We start from the raw sequence: 8,800 nt of genomic DNA, 5'->3' as shown, positions 1-8,800 counted from the left end.
CAGTTTGCTACATCAGTTGCATAGTGTGCATAATATTATATGGTGTTGAAATAGGTTGTAATTACTTTATGCAGTGATATAGTTGGCTTAACAGTATTTGCAGTCATTTGATAAGTTAGGATATACTGAAATACCTGTAATAATACTGATATTTCCAAGGCTTTGTTTATTGATAAAACTGAAAAACTAATTAGCAGGAGCAGATATGTTACCTTTTGGAAAAATTTAGTTAATAACGCCATAGGATACCCAGTAGAAATAGTGTACTGTACATAAAACGCTTGCTAGAATTCCCCAGTATACGAGTTGTGCAAAATTTTTCCCAACAAGTGGGATTCCTTCAAGGATACTTAAGGTAGTTCAGCACGATTGATATACCAGAAGTGATGGCGTAACATCATTTATCCGGAAAACGTAGAATAAAGCATGGATTCGGCGTACGGAAATGAAAATAATTTTGATTTAATCGAAACCTAAATTTTTTACAATGGCACTGTTGCTATATTACTAAAGTCAAAATATGATATTAAAATATATGACACATAAAAAAATTCAAAAAATGTCTTAAAATTAGCGTGAAATGTCCGGTTCACTTTAATCTTGGTCCAATATCTCAGAAATAAGCCACGGACCTATACATTTTATTTCACCAAATTATAGACCATATATTTATTTACAACTGTGAGAAGTTTCATCAAAATCTACATTGTACAAAACGGACTGTTAGTGGTGTCGGCCGTAAAACCATGAATCTGTAATACCGTTTATACATATTTATATATGAAATAAGGGTATAAGACAACTTAAGTAATCATAATATCTCAATTTAAGTGAACATGTACGTACCTTGCATATATTATACATATTTCCTTCATTCTTTTACTGAAGCCAAAACTGATTATAATGACTTTACTCATAATAAAATATGTGATTTATTAATTGCCATTCGGACAAGTTATATCTATTAAAACCTTAAGAAAAAGTGTATTTTTTTCGTTTGACTTTAGAAATAAGTTGGCCGAAACATTAAATTTTATGCGCTGACTGCAATATTGACTGATGACATAAAACCAGGTTTAAATCTAGCGACAAATTTAATTTGAATCAAGTGTAGCGAAAAATCTTACGCGATGACCCCCATATTTTTTTCCATTGATCATTTTGTTTATAAATGTTGCACAAAATGTGGAAATATGAAAAATATTCACCGTTTAAAAACATGCTTTATTCGCTATTTTATCTTACGGATGAGGCAAAAATTTCAGACGTCAGAATAGGTTGTTGTGGTCCGTTGCACCGAATAATCGTTTCAATTTATTAAAATTCTTTTAAAAATAAATTCAGTGATAAAACAGAATGTCTGTAGAGTGAAATGAGCGTCATACTGGTGAAATCGGATAAAAATTGTCAAAATCATGAGCGTTCAACACATGACACAAATTTACTGCTACCGCTAGGGGGTGGGCCGACGTCAAGACTATTTCAGACATTTATTTTTAAAATGCACCATTTGAAAAAGGATTGCATTATCGTTCAGTTATGCCAAAAATCATCACAATCTCAGATGGTGCCAAAATCCGTGAGGAAAGTAGCGAGCCACGTTAAGGTAGTAGAGGTGTAATAGCAACGTTTACTAAATGGCATTGCTTGATATATCTTCAATTTTTTAACAACTTTTACCGTGCCCTTCTTTTCTAATTTTTGTATAACTTATGGTATCTCCTCTAGCTTAAGAACAGACAAATTTCAAAGTGATAGCTGCTGTATAAAACGTTTGCAGAGAACTCATTCTACCATTAATTTTTATTTTAAGAACCATCACATTATAAAACACAAAATAAAAATGTGGATATCATTTTATATAGTGTTCCTCAAGTAAACGGATTTAATGATACTGAATTCTAATTTCAACGCTGAAAAAGTAAGAATGTGTCACTTTATGTACCAGACACTTTATGTACCAGCACTTTATGTACCACTTTGGACACCTTATGTACCACATATATGATATATAGTGGATGATCATTTTTGTATTAATTTGCTGAAAATGTTACATTTTATGTTACTTGAAATGTTTTTTACTAAATTTAAAAGTTAATTCTCATAATTAATAAGGTAAAACTTAACTCTTTCCCATAAAAATGTTAACAACATTCTATGGATTTAAGCTGATTAAATCAAAGTTGTTTTCACAGGTAATTATCACATATTCACAGTGCTACACTATGAGATACAATTACTATATAATATATAGGTGGTACACTAAGTGTCAAAGTGGTACATAAAGTGTCTGGTACATAAAGGGACTGGTACATAAGGTGTCGCACCCAAAAAATAAGGTCGAATCCTATGTTTCTGTTTTGAATTTTGCTTCCTTCATTCAACAAGAGCTGTCCGTAAGACAGCCAAGCTCGACTATTCGAAATATTGACCCAGAAGCAGGAAAATATTACCCAAAAAAGAAAAATATCAAAAGAGTTTTAAGTTCAAAAGTGGGAATAATTTGACCAAAATGCATATCAGTTATGGGACTTGCTGCTATCAACTAGTTTTATAACCCCGAAGGCACATGAGAAGTTTCCATTCAATATCTGCATTAGTTTTGGCGATAGAAACTTGCATGTAAAACTTTAACCAGAATTTTCTAAGTCCAAAAGGGGGCATAATTTGCCAAAAATACATGCCAGAGTTATGGGACTTGATCCAGTGAGGTTAGTAATTGATCTAGAAAAAGAAAAAATAAGTTTCAAATCTATATGCCTTTTAGTAATAGCTGTATGTACTTGCACGCAAAACTTTAACCAGAATTTGCTAAGTCCAAAAGGGGGCATAATCTGGCCAAAATGAAGGTCAGAGTTATGGGACCTGATCCTATCAACTAGTTTTATAACCCCTAAGACACATGTGAAGTTTCAAATCAATATCTGCATTAGTTTTGGAGATAATAACTTGCATGTAAAACTTTAACCAAAATTTTCTAAGTCTAAAAGGGGGCATAATTTGCTCAAAAAACATGTCAGAGTTATGGGACTTGACCCAGTGAGGTTGGTAATTGATCTAGAAAAAGAAAAAAGAAATTTTAAATCTATATGCCTTTTAGAAATAGTTGTATGTACTTGCACGCAAAACTTCAACCAGAATTTTCTAAGTCCAAAAGGGGGCATAATTTGGCCAAAATGAAAGTCAGAGTTATGGGACTTGCTGCTATCAACTAGTTTTATAACCCCGAAGACACATGTGAAGTTTCAAATCAATATCTGCATTAGTTTTGGAGATAGTAACTTGCATGTAAAACTTTAACCAAAATTTTCTAAGTCTAAAAGGGGGCATAATTTGCTCAAAATACATGTCAGAGTTATGGGTTTTGACCCAGTGAGGTTGGTAATTGATCTACAAAAAGAAAAAATAAGTTTCAAATCTATATGCCTTTTAGAAATAGTTGTATGTACTTGCACACAAAACTTTAACCAGAATTTTCAAAGTCCAAAAGGGGGCATAATTTGGCCAAAATGAAAGTAGGAGTTATGGGACTTGCTGCTATCAACTAGTTTTATAACCCCGAAGACACGTGAAGTTTCAAATCAACATCTGCATTAGTTTTGGAGATAGTAACTTGCATGTAAAACTTTAACCAAAATTTTCTAAGTCCAAAAGGGGGCATAATTTGCTCAAAATACATGTCAGAGTTATGGGACTTGACCCAGAGAGGTTGGTAATTGACCTAGAAAAAGAAGAAATAAGTTTCAAAGCTATATGCCTTTCATTGATGGCTGTATGTACTTGCATGCAAAAACTTAACCAAGGTGTGACGCCGACGCCAGGGTGAGTAGAATAGCTAGACTATTCTTCGAATAGTCGAGCTAAAAATAACTTTGGGACAGACGTAAAACCTACCTAAATTTCTTCCACGATATGTAAAAGAGTGAAAGCAAAACAGAATTTTTACCACATGTAACTCGGTATTATTACAGATGTGTAACTCTACCCCTTCTGTTTAAGTAGAAACTTCACTTTAAACGGCAAGAAATTGAATAACAAATTATATTTTTCTTCTTTTTTGTACAAAAAATCTATCATAAGTCTTGAAAAAATGGAGGGAAAAAATTTGAAATTATGGAGGAATTGAATAAGGAGGTACTTTATTACACTACTTTAAGTCGTCTGTCGACATAAATGAAATTTCACATCAGTATCTTCAATAGTTACAGATATATACCCATTTCAATTTGAAACAAGCAAATTAGATGAATTGGTATCCCCCGCTAAAAGAGTTTGTGGTGAGGAATGGCGAAAAATATATGCGGCAAAAAGTATACACAATACTATGAATTTTGTGAAATAAGCACTAAGTCTTGTAAAATGTGCTTAAATTAGACAGACATGCAATTCTATACTTTAGTTTAGACATGTAAATCAGAAATAAAATGTGGTAAGTTTCCCTTGCATTTTGGCAATTTATGAAACTGATTTTTTTAATGTCTACGTAATGTTTTCAAATTTCTAGTAAAATAATACCTTTTCAAACTTAGTTGAGTATAATCCTACCTGACACCTTTTTCAGTGCTCCTAGGAAGCTTTTTCTCAACCCTAACTTGGCAACTCCCATTTCTACTAGATCAGAATTTGTCACTTCTAGTAAACCCTCTATATTCCTAAAGTCATTGTCTAGAAACACTTGATGTAAATCCTTCAAATTGAACCGTTCAAAGAAATCTAAAAACTTATCTGCCATCTTATATTATTCCTAGATTTAACAGCCTGTTACATAGGTTATATAGACAGTTATCTGAATAAATAATTTGAATTACTTCTGTTTGGTTTATATATACTACTTGACTGTATTGTTTGTAACAACAAACTATAAGGTGTGATTGTTTTTTTTTATATTTTAAACTATCAAAGTAAAATGTTTTAATAATTATTAAAAAGATAATAAAGTGTTTTATAATTACGAAGACATATTTGTGAAAATGATACAATAAGAATGCCTTTGATGAGTTTGAAGAAAACTGTCATTGTATTTTGCTACAATAAGTAATGGAAGTAATTAAAGAATGTGTAAAATGGGTATTTACTAAAAATAAACAGTTTTTATTAAGCATTTAGCACTTAATTTACATGTACAAGATTAGAATAGTTTTATAGCAGCAACAACAACTATATAGCCAAAAAAGAATTATCTGCCATTATCATTCATGTTAAAAATATACAGAATGAACTTTAAAAATTTCACAAGGTTTCACAAACCTGAAGAAAAGTTTTTATCTGAATCTTGAAATTAAAGTAATACATTAACTTTATGTTTTGTGTTTTAATATGCAGCAATTGTATGCTTATTATGCCTGCTTCCCCACCCCACTCTGAGTTTACAGTTCTACTTATGTCATTTTTAAGGTGGTGGTAAAATTTGATTGTTACAGTGACTAAGATTTATGAAACAGTCTCTGGCTACTAACTGCACAGCACTTAGACATACATACAGCTGTCAGATTTCATAGATTGTGCCATAGGCTAATGATGGGCAGTCAGCTGGCTAGACCAAAAACAAAAGATTGTTGTTTCCAAAGCAAAATGTTGTTTGTGTCTATGCAAAAAGGATAATATTACTTAAAGAAATATTCTAGCACTGTTCTTGAATAGTGTTCAAGAACTGTACTACAGCTGGTCTTGAAGTGTTCAAGAATACTACTGAACTGTAGTTCCAAAAATGTATTACTAAGTTTATATGCAAGACCAGTTCTATAACTATTCTTAATTGGTCCTTAAAAATTGGACATTTTCCAGAACATACAGTTCTTGAACATCCTTAAAAATGTTACAGTTTCAGTTCAAGAACAGTTTAAGAACTATATTTTAGGAACAAGTCCAGAACAATTGTTCCTAAAACAAAGTTCTGAAACTGTTCTTGAACTGAAACTGTAAAATTTTAAGAACAGTTTATTCTTGATTTTTTTTTCAATTTAACATTTCAAAAAAATGTACACTTTGCTAAAAAAAGGTTCTTATAAATCCTTTTCGCATAGGGAGAGAGCTCAGATTCGCATGGAATTTTAGGCATTTATAAGTATCCTGCAATTCAACTTCAGTCTTTCAAACAAGGAAGATGCTGCTACTTGCACGAATATAATCAGAAACTTATTTCAGTTATGCAGAAGAGGCATTTGTAAACTTAATTTAAACTTCAGTTTTAACAGCAGTTTACGATAGACAAAGATCAAGAACAGCTGATTAAGATCAAGGATTTTGGATTTTGCTGTTCATGAACTGTCCATGATACTCTTCATCTGTGCTGACACTGTCTGCTTCGCTCTAAGATAACTAAAATTGATCTGTTCATAAGTAAAAAATTTCATTTCACAGAGGAAGATCTGACCATATACAAATATTTACTTATTTATGGAAGAAATAGTGTTTTTTTCCTATCCAAATGAATAGAAGGCAATATTTTATAATTACAGGTATTACAAAGATTAGCATAAACTCGATCAGCATTATGGCAGAAGAGACAATTGACCTAACAACTATCCCAGAAAGCACCAGGTAAAATGTTTGTTTATACCCAACATATCAAAGGCCTAAACAAAATCTTTGTCTCCGGTAACATGCTTAAACAGATTCTGGGTAGGTAGGTCAGCATTTTTGGGGGGATTACTTATAGGCAAGAGTACATAACTCCATCAAGGATTTTGGCTGAATTATGGCCCTTTCTGACTTAGAAATCTTGGTAAATATTTCGTACCAGTTCATATTTTGACAAAGTCTTTTAAGATAAAGCTTTGAAACTTTCAACACCTGTTTACCATTGCCATATCCAGTTATAGGCAAGAGTACATAACTCCATCAAGGATTTTGGCTGAATTATGGCCCCTTTTGACTTAGAAATCTTAGTTAAGTTTTCCGTACCAGTTCATATTTTTTGTAAAGTGTTTGACATATGGCTTTGAAAACTTTTTATCACTTGTTTAGTATAATAGTCTCTATCTAAGGAAGAGTACATAACTCTGTCATCTATTTTGGCTAAATTTAAAGGGCCCCTTTTTTGGGACTTTGGAAATTGGTTCTGTTTTCATACAAGTCCAACTTTTTTGTAAAAACTATTTGACATATGGCTTTTAAACTTTGAACACTTTTTTATCATTATGATTTCCATTTTGGCAAGAGTACATAACTATTTTGACTAAATTTAAATGGCCCTTTTTGGACTTTGAAATTGGTTCTTTAAAAATTGCCATTTAGTGCAAGACTTATCGAAATCAAAGAAATACAGGAACATTGTTTGTCTTATCTATTTATTCTTTTGTCTGAATATGTGTGGAAATATTTTGACCCCATTCTTCAATCAATTCTTCGAATAGTCGAGCGCGCTGTCATCAGACAGCTCTTGTTTAAGATCAAATCGTTTTTTTACTAACAAAACATACATTTATTATAAGATTTGGCACATAACATACCAGAGAATAAGGCTAATTAATACCGCTGCGAAAAGTCTGTTAAATAAAAAATTATCTAGATACTCTAGTTCAGGTTTGGCTAAGAAATACCAAATCCGGGGTATTTTTATGTACCCCCCCCACTTTATTAAATGCAAAAATTGTATAATAAAAATATTCGTCCAACAACCAAGAAGATATAATTTTTTATCACATATACAATATAATCTATATTTTGACAATATGAAGCTTAAATGAGGTATTTAAAAGTTTTTAAAACAGAAAAGGGGGTAGGAAAACCAATGTATTTACAACTGATAATTAAATTAACAACCCGTTTATTAAAAATAAGAGAAACACTTATTAAAGGCGATGAAACCTTTTCTTGCAAACTATTCATTTGGAAAGTAATTATTTAAATACTCTTTCGTGAAATCTAGTTCGTTTGGCTAAGAAATACGCAAATCCTGGGAAATTTTATGTACTCCACCCACTTTATTAAATGCAAAAATTGTATAATAAAAATATTCAACCAAAAACCAAGGAATATATTCTTTTTATCGCTTAACAATATAATCTATATTTTTGACCATATAAAGCTGGATGAGGGGTATATAAAAGGTTTTAAATAGAAAAAGGGGGTAGGAAAACCTATATATTTTACAACTGATAATCAGAATTAACAATACCTTATTAAATAAGAGCAACACTAATGAAAGGCAATGAAACCTTTACCTACAAACTGTTCAGTTGGAAAGTAATTTAATTAAATTCTCTTTCGTGCAATCTTACTCCAGGATTAATTAATAAACTTTGAGAAAAAAGGGACCATTTAATGGTTACTTCTTCGAACTGTAAATTTCAGGTTAAATTTTTTTATTTACTCTCTGGTATTTCTTGTGCCAATCTTATAATAAAATGTACATAAAATGAGTACATTTTGCGTATTTTCAAGCATAAGCCTTATGCGTAAAAGCAATGTTGAAATATATATATTTGAACTGATTTTAGAAACATGATGCCATGTTTTGTTTGTAAAAAAGCATTTTGAATCTTAAAGAACTGCAAATATACAGAGTTATCTCTCCTTGATATTCTCAAATTCACAACAGTTTTTTGTTTGCAGGCCCAATTTTTCTGATTCGCGAGACTTTGCACAAGTGTCATTTAGTACTGTGGAATATAGTTGCAAAACTAAATTACAAATTTCTGCTAAACAATTTTTTTGTTACTTAAGCAAAGTCAGTCTGCCATCCTTGATGCAAAAGCTGGAAAAGGGCACTTGACACAAGTTACTCAAGTTTTGTTGTCTAGAACGCTTCTCTGTAGTACGCCCATGCATGTTATATTAAATTTTGCAGGTGTATTTT

Source organism: Mercenaria mercenaria, chromosome 1, assembly GCF_021730395.1.
Source record: "Mercenaria mercenaria strain notata chromosome 1, MADL_Memer_1, whole genome shotgun sequence".
In the NCBI taxonomy this organism is placed as follows: Eukaryota; Metazoa; Mollusca; class Bivalvia; order Venerida; family Veneridae; genus Mercenaria; species Mercenaria mercenaria.
Note: the sequence above shows the minus strand (reverse complement) of the source record.